The sequence below is a fragment of the Cupressus sempervirens genome, chromosome 7 (genome assembly GCF_028749045.1).
Source record: "Cupressus sempervirens isolate cs-2001-9-10 chromosome 7, ASM2874904v1, whole genome shotgun sequence".
NCBI classification, from domain to species: Eukaryota; Viridiplantae; Streptophyta; class Pinopsida; order Cupressales; family Cupressaceae; genus Cupressus; species Cupressus sempervirens.
This window is the reverse complement of record NC_143124.1, coordinates 642,137,928-642,145,522: the sequence shown is the minus strand read 5'-3', so window position 1 is coordinate 642,145,522 and position 7,595 is coordinate 642,137,928.

Below are 7,595 nucleotides of genomic sequence, written 5' to 3'. Positions count from 1 at the left end.
CTTGAATAGAAGTTAGAACATGTGAATGATGAAGTATTGAGTAACTTGGATTGACATATATATTTAGTTTGACCTCGTGAGATGCCTCTAATTATGGAATTTATTTAAAGGATGTTGAAGGGATTAGAATGTATCCCACTAATTTGGTTGTTTCTATGATGCTCTACATCAGATTGGTATCAAAGCTTTGATGATCCTAAGCATGTAGATGGAGGGAAATCTACACCAGATAGTGGTTGAGTTTGTTTCGATTGTTGTTATGCAAGTTTGTGGTTGTAGATTGGTGCTAGTTCATTTGGTTATAGTAGGTGGAAAAGAAGGTCTACTGAAGACCATAGGAGATGGTTGTGTTTTTTTCCAATAGTCACGGGGAGAGGAGCATGAAGGGACTCCTGAGTGGGGGACAAAGGTTGTGTAGTAGCATAGACAAGTGGACTAGGCAAAGGCAAAAGCACCATTGAAGGCAACCAGCATAAAATCCATTAATAGGAATCATTTGAAACCAATAGAGGAAGCAATGGAGGTATCAATCAAGTGTTGAAGACAAAGGGGAAAAATATTTGTTTACAGATTCTCACCAAAGCATTTCCATGGGATGTGGAAATTTTTCAAGCTTGGGAGTATGGTGCAAGAGCACCTAGTCATAAAGATATTGGAGATGATCCCAAGAAATATTTTAATTATTTAATGTAATTTCATATGTTTTTATGTTATATTCCATGTAATGGAATCAATGGTAATTCCTAAAGGAAATAAATGTAAACTTGTCAAGAAAGTGCAAAATTATATGTTGTAATGTTGCAAAAAGTACAAAAAGGGTTAAAAGCATGTAATAGGGTGGTTGGGAAGTTATAAACTACCAAAAAAAACTATAAAATAATTTTCATTTTCATTCCAAATGAATGAATGAGAAGAAGGAGAAAAAGAAAACACTTTGGATCAATTTTGGAGCTTTTCTATATTATTGTTTTGATTAGATTTTTAGGTTAGTTGCAGGTCTTGTATGGCCATGTACAAACTAGAAACCATGTGAAATCTATATATTTGATATTAGTATGAGTAATATTCCTTATAGTTTTGGTTTGGATTAATTGCATTTGATTTTGAAGAAGTTATGGATATTTGAGTGAAAGTGGTTATTTACAGATTTTCGATTCCTTGATAGCAATCATGTTGCAGCACTTATTATTGACACATGTGGAAGATTTATGAACTATAAATAGATTTCTTGGAAATATATGTGAATCTAATTTCATTTACTTATGGTTTGAGTCATTTTCAATCCTATTTATGGAAGTTATGGATGTTTTAGTGGAAACTGGTTTTTTAATATCTTCAATGGTTTTGCAGGCATAGATTTGCATGGATATAATGATTTATGGATTGGAATAATAAATGAATAATATATTTTGAAACTATACTCATGAATACTTAATGTAAAATTGGTTTGGAATCATTTTTTTTTGTATTGTGAAATCTATTGGATGCCCTAGGAAGAGTTACCAATTTTGCTTTTGGTTTATGACAGTGAAAATATGTCTCAGTACAGAGACCATAAGTTTTAATTAGTGTATTTTATTATACTAATATTTGGATATGTTTTAATAGGAATAGATTTTAAATTAAATTCCAATTTTTTTGGAAAGAAACTATTAGGAAAAAAAATTATGAATAATATACTCTCGAATAGTAGTTAGAATATGTGAATAGTGAAGTATTGATTAACTTGGGTTGAAATATATTTAGTTTGACCTTATGATATGCCTCTAATCATGTAATTTTTTTAAAGGATGTTAAAAGGATTAGAATGTATCCCACTTATTGGGTTGTTTCTACTATTCTCTACATCAGAATGCCAAACAAATCAGTGATGGAGATAATAATGAAGTCTAGTCAATGAACCAACTAATGAGTTGAATGGAGATCTAAATTTTTGAAGTGACTTACGTTTTATAGAGAAAGCCTATTGTTACCTTATAACCATTATGGAAGTCAAAATAATTTAATCAAGGTTGACCTAAAAAGAATTTTTTAAATCCTTTAATGAAAGTGACATTCTAATAGAATGATCCAAAGTCCTCTAATTAGGCCACTCCTAATAGGATGATTAAATCCTTTAATAGGGTCACACCTAACACTATATTTTTTAACCTTTAAGAGGGTTGGATCTTAATTGAGATCACTTTAGAATAGTGAAAAGTGCTAGCATGTTACTCAGTGGTTTTTCTAAAATTGGGTTTCCATGTTAAATCTTGGTGTCATATATGTGTGAATGTTATCTATGTGATGCATTCTATTTACTATTATTTATTTTATTGTTGTTCATCATACACTAAATAAAGAGTTACATAATGAAAAAAATGTTAAGTTGTTGATGAGTTGTTATATGGATTGAGTGATTTAATGAGATTTTTAAATTTATTTGAAGTTAGCAAAAGTTGAAGTGGTACATTTGAACATGAGGATAATCAATTAACAACCCCCCCCCCAAGTTATGCTAAATATTCTAACAATTAGTATTAGATATCTTTGTTCTTGTAAGGAAAGTTTAAAGGACTTAAGCCAAAGATCAAGATGTACAAGAGAGAGGTACCCAAGAACAAGGAGAACTTCCCAACATGGAAACAACTGATGAAATTACATATATCTAGAGTTGGAGACTCTGCATTGTACTACCTAAAAAATGACTACATTGAGGTTCCTAGACCTATGTCTATTGAACAAATGAAAGAAAAGAAAGAGCATAATGAAATGATGAGAGATTTGGTATCTTCCCCAAGTTATGCTAAATTTGATGATGTGAAGGAATATACTATTGTAAAAAAAATGTAAGATAAGTTGGCACAAATCCATGGAAGAGACAAAAATGTGTTGAGAGCTAAAGCAGAAAGCTTGAGAGGAAAATTTGATGACATGAGAATGAAAGAAGGAAAAATTGTTGCTTAGTATTGTGGAAAAATTAAGGAGGTTGTGAATTCTATTAGAGGAGCTAGAGGTATCATATCTAATGAGACTATGATAAGTAAAGGTTTGAGGACTTCACTTCCTATCTATACAATCAGAGTATCTACAATTCAAGAACTGAGATATACACCTGGTAATGATCTAAGCTTGGATATTCATCATTGGTAGACTCACTATAGTTGAATTGCCAAATTATAATAATTATTCCCTTGCTAGTATTGAATTTTCTTTCAAGTCTCAAATAAACCTTGATGGATCTCAAAGAAAGAAGAAAACTAGACATGTGGATAGTGATAGTGAATCAGATGATGATATTGAAGCATTATTGGCAAGAATGCTACCAAGAAGAAAATAAAAATACAAAGAGAAACTTCCTATTATGTGTTTTACATATAACAAAGTTGGTCATATTGTTGCAAGATGTCCTAAAAAAGATGAGAAGGAAGAAGGGAAGGATACCAAGTATAGAAGAAGAAGATAAAGCATAGACAACTAAAGTAATAAAGAATACAAAGGAAAAGGTAATAAATCCTATTATATTGTTGAAGAAGATGGTTTTGATAGTGATACTAATAAAAATGATGATGAAGTTGTTTATGTTGCAATGAAAGATGAATCTAATGAAGATAAGAAAATTGCATTGATTTCACATATGACAAGAATGACAAATGGATAATTGATAATGGTTGTTCACATCATATGACTAGTGATACATGTCAGTTTGAAAAGCTAGAACCCTATAATGTAAGTAGTGCTAAGTTTGGAAATGATACGCCATGTTTTTTGATAGGTAAAGGGTCAATTATACTGAATGATAAGATCAAATGTGATAATGCATATTGAGTTGATTGTTTAAAATATAACTTGTTGAGTGTGTCAAAATTGATCATACCAAGTTGAATATTAAAATATGAAGAAAAATATCTATGATGCTACTAGTAGAATAATTGGAAGTGGAGATTAAACAAGAGGTAACTTATTCTACCTATCTAGAGATACTTGTCTATTTACACAATTTGAAGATATTTGGTTATGGCATAAGAGTCTATGTCATGTGAACATTGATAATGTAGCGAGCATTAGTAAGATGAAAAGAGTAAGAGGATTACCAAGATTGAGAAAAATTGACAAAGTGATGTGCAAACAATGTCAACTAGGAAAATTAAAATAGTTTAGTTTCAAGAGAAAGAATTATGTTCCGATAATATTTTGGAATTGGTTCATACTAATTTTGTGGTTTGATTGGAGTGCAAAGCTATTATGGTGACAAATATTTCATTCTATTTGTTGATGACTTTTCTAGAACAATGAATGTGATGTTTCTTAATGAAAAATATGATGCATTTAAAATGTTTAAGTGGTATTTGGCTAGAGTTGAGAAAGAAACATAAAGAAGTCTAAAGTTCTTGAGGTTAGATAGAGGAGATAAATTCATATTAGATGAGTTCAACATATTCTATAATGACAAAGGAATAAAGAGACAAATGAGTGCACCAAGGACACTACCACATATTGGGATACCTAAAAGAAGGAATAGATCAATTCTACATTCTACAAGGAGAATAATGATGGAGAAGAATATTTTATAGAAGTATTGGAGAGAATTTATAAGTACTATAGTGTATACTATGAACCAAGTTCAAGTGAAGAAAGGTACAAACAAAACAACTTATGAATTATGATATGACTATGCACCTAATATAAATTATTTCAAAGTTTTCAGAAGCAAATTTTACATGGCCTAAATACTTCTGATGACCTCGATTCTTTATATTAAAAGATGAAAGGAAAGGAAAACTTGATGCAAAAAATGATGAAGGCATATATCTAGGACATTTCACTAAAAGAAAGGCATATAAGTGTTTTAATTCTAAGACTAAAATAATTGTGCAAAGTGAAAATGTTAGAGTTGATGAATTTTTAGAAAAGAATGATGAGGAATATAAGAAAGAACCTAAAGATAGTAAATAATTGTTTATATATATGAAGGTGAACCTAAAAACTTACCTAAACCACAAAAAGAGGCTTTTGAGCATCAATAGCTAGACATTATTGATGTTCAACAAAAGAGCTATGTCGAGCATCAATAGAATACTGAGCATCAATAGACTACTAAGCATCATGATATAGGAGACAAGTTATAGAAATAGAAGTTGAGCATCATAGAGAAGTAACTGACAAAAACAAGATCAAGCCATGTTGTATCCATAGATACCTAAAGTAGAAGATAAAGAAGAACCAAGTGAAATACATGAAGAAGAAAGAAGACCTAAACCTGTCTTAACAAAATAGGTAAGGAGGAATCATACACTAGATTAGATCATTGGAAGCAAGGATTCAAGATTCATGAGAAGATGTAAGTTAAAGAATGAAACATATTTATTATGTGAAGTTGAACCTAAATCAGTTAAAATGCTTTGGAGAATGAAGATTTGATTAAGGAAGTGAATGAGGAAATTGATCAAATAGAGAAGAACAAGACATGGACATTGGTACCTAGACGAAAGGACAAGAATGTGATTGGAACTAAGTGGGTATTTTAAAAAAATTGAATGAGAAAGGTGAAGTCACAAGGAATAAGGAAAGACTAGTTTGAAAGGGATATGCACAAGAGAAAGAAATTATCTATATTGAGACATTTGGCATAGTTACAAGGTTGGAAGGAGTGAAATTTTTTATTGCATATGTTGCTTACAAAGGATTCAAGGTATACCAAAAGGATGCTAAATATGCATTTTTGAATAGAATCTTAGAAGAAGAAGTATACATTGATCTGTATCATCTTAAAATGGAAGCACTTCCATATTAAGAACATTTTTCCCTCCAAGTAAGTGGTTTGGGGTCATGTCAAGTGCATTGAATGGGTCTTTTCATGAATTTGGCCTTTGTGAAACTAAGGACTTTGGCCTCTGGGTCAAGGTCAGACCCTAACCTAAGTCAAGGACAACATTGACCCTGACCTAGGTCAGGGTTGACCTCATCCCTAACCCCTATCCCATTTTCAATTTTTGGAAGCTTGGGAGCTTGGGCTTTGGAAATTTTATTTTCTCACTTCTAGGTCAGCTATTTTGGGTTTAGGAATGGTAGACTCTTAAATTACATTTAATGATGCAAGAGCATGTTGGGTTTTTGTGGTGACTACTTTGGAGTTCATGGGAGGAGGCTTGGTAGTTGCATTGGATGGTGATTGGACTAGTACTTAGTCAAACAAGGAGTGGTGCTTGGTCGCTTTTAGGTTTAGTGTTGGCCAAGTAGCTCAATCCTTGAAGGGAGCTTGACATGGTGGTGGAGCTAGACATGATATTAGATCTTGATATGGTCTAGGAGCTCAGTATTTCTTATGGTTTTGTTGATGCTCGGTTTGGTCTTAGTTCTTGTTGGAGCCAAGTTGTCCGTGAATTGACCGTGGCATTTAATTTATGTAAGGGTATTTAATTTGTGTTGTAGCTGAATTGTGGCTTAAAATATATTTAATGTAAGAGAATTATTTTAGTTTGTAATTGCTAGGCCAACTTGTGGCTTAGTTGAGTATAAGTAAGGGGTGTTGTGGAATCTTTAGGAATTCATCCATTTTGAAGGAGTGAGTTTGGAGAGTAGCTAAGGAGTGAGTTTTCATAAGTCTATGGACAAAGTGTCAAATGTAAGGTAGTTTATAACAAGATTGTGGTGGTGTTTCTAGTTTATGAGAAGAGCTAGTAACTAAGGCTTGGGAAACTAGGAGATTGCTTGGCGGGCTCGCAAGCACAAGTTTAGATCTTCCTTGTAGGTTTCTACCAGAGTGTGGATCTGGACTAGCTAGGATTTGAGTTGGATCTTGAGAGATCTTGGAGAACTTTTTTTGTAATTGTTTTTATATTTGGCCCTAATCCAAAAGGCCTTACAACTGAGTATATTGCATGTAAATAGTTATTTTATGAGTAAAGAAGTTCTTGTTTGGTATCAGATCTTGCAATATTGTTTCTTTATTGTTTTTTCCTTTTGTGTGGTTATTTTTTGGATGCTAGGAAATCTCATTTGGTGATTATCCTACCACATCATCTTGATGCAGTGCAAGATAGGAGAATCCCCAAAGGAGATGTCCTAGGCTCCAACAAATAACCACACAATAGAAAAACAACAACAAAGCAAAAATATTGCAAGATATGATACTAAACACAAACTTCCTTACTCATTAAATAATTTTTTACATGTAATATGTTTGGTTGTGAGGCCTTCCTGGTTAGGGCCAAATACAGTAGCAATTAAAAAATAGTTCTAGAAGATTCCTCGAGATCCAACTCAAATCCTAGCTAGTCTAGATCCACACATAGGTAGAAACCTCCAAGGAAGATCTAAACTTGTGCTTGCAAGCCCACCAAGAAATCTCCTAGTTTCCCAAGCCTCAGCTACTAGCTCTGCTCACAAACTGGTAACTCCACCACAATCTTGCTATAATCTACTTCACATTTGATGCTCTATCAAAAGACTCAGGAAAACTCACTCTTTAGCTACTCTCTAGAATCACTCCTCTAAAATTAATGAATACCTAAAGACTCCACAAGACCCCTTATTTATACCCAACTAAGCCACAAGTTGGCCTAGTAATTACAAACTAAAAGAAATCCCTTACATTAAATATATGGTAAGCCACA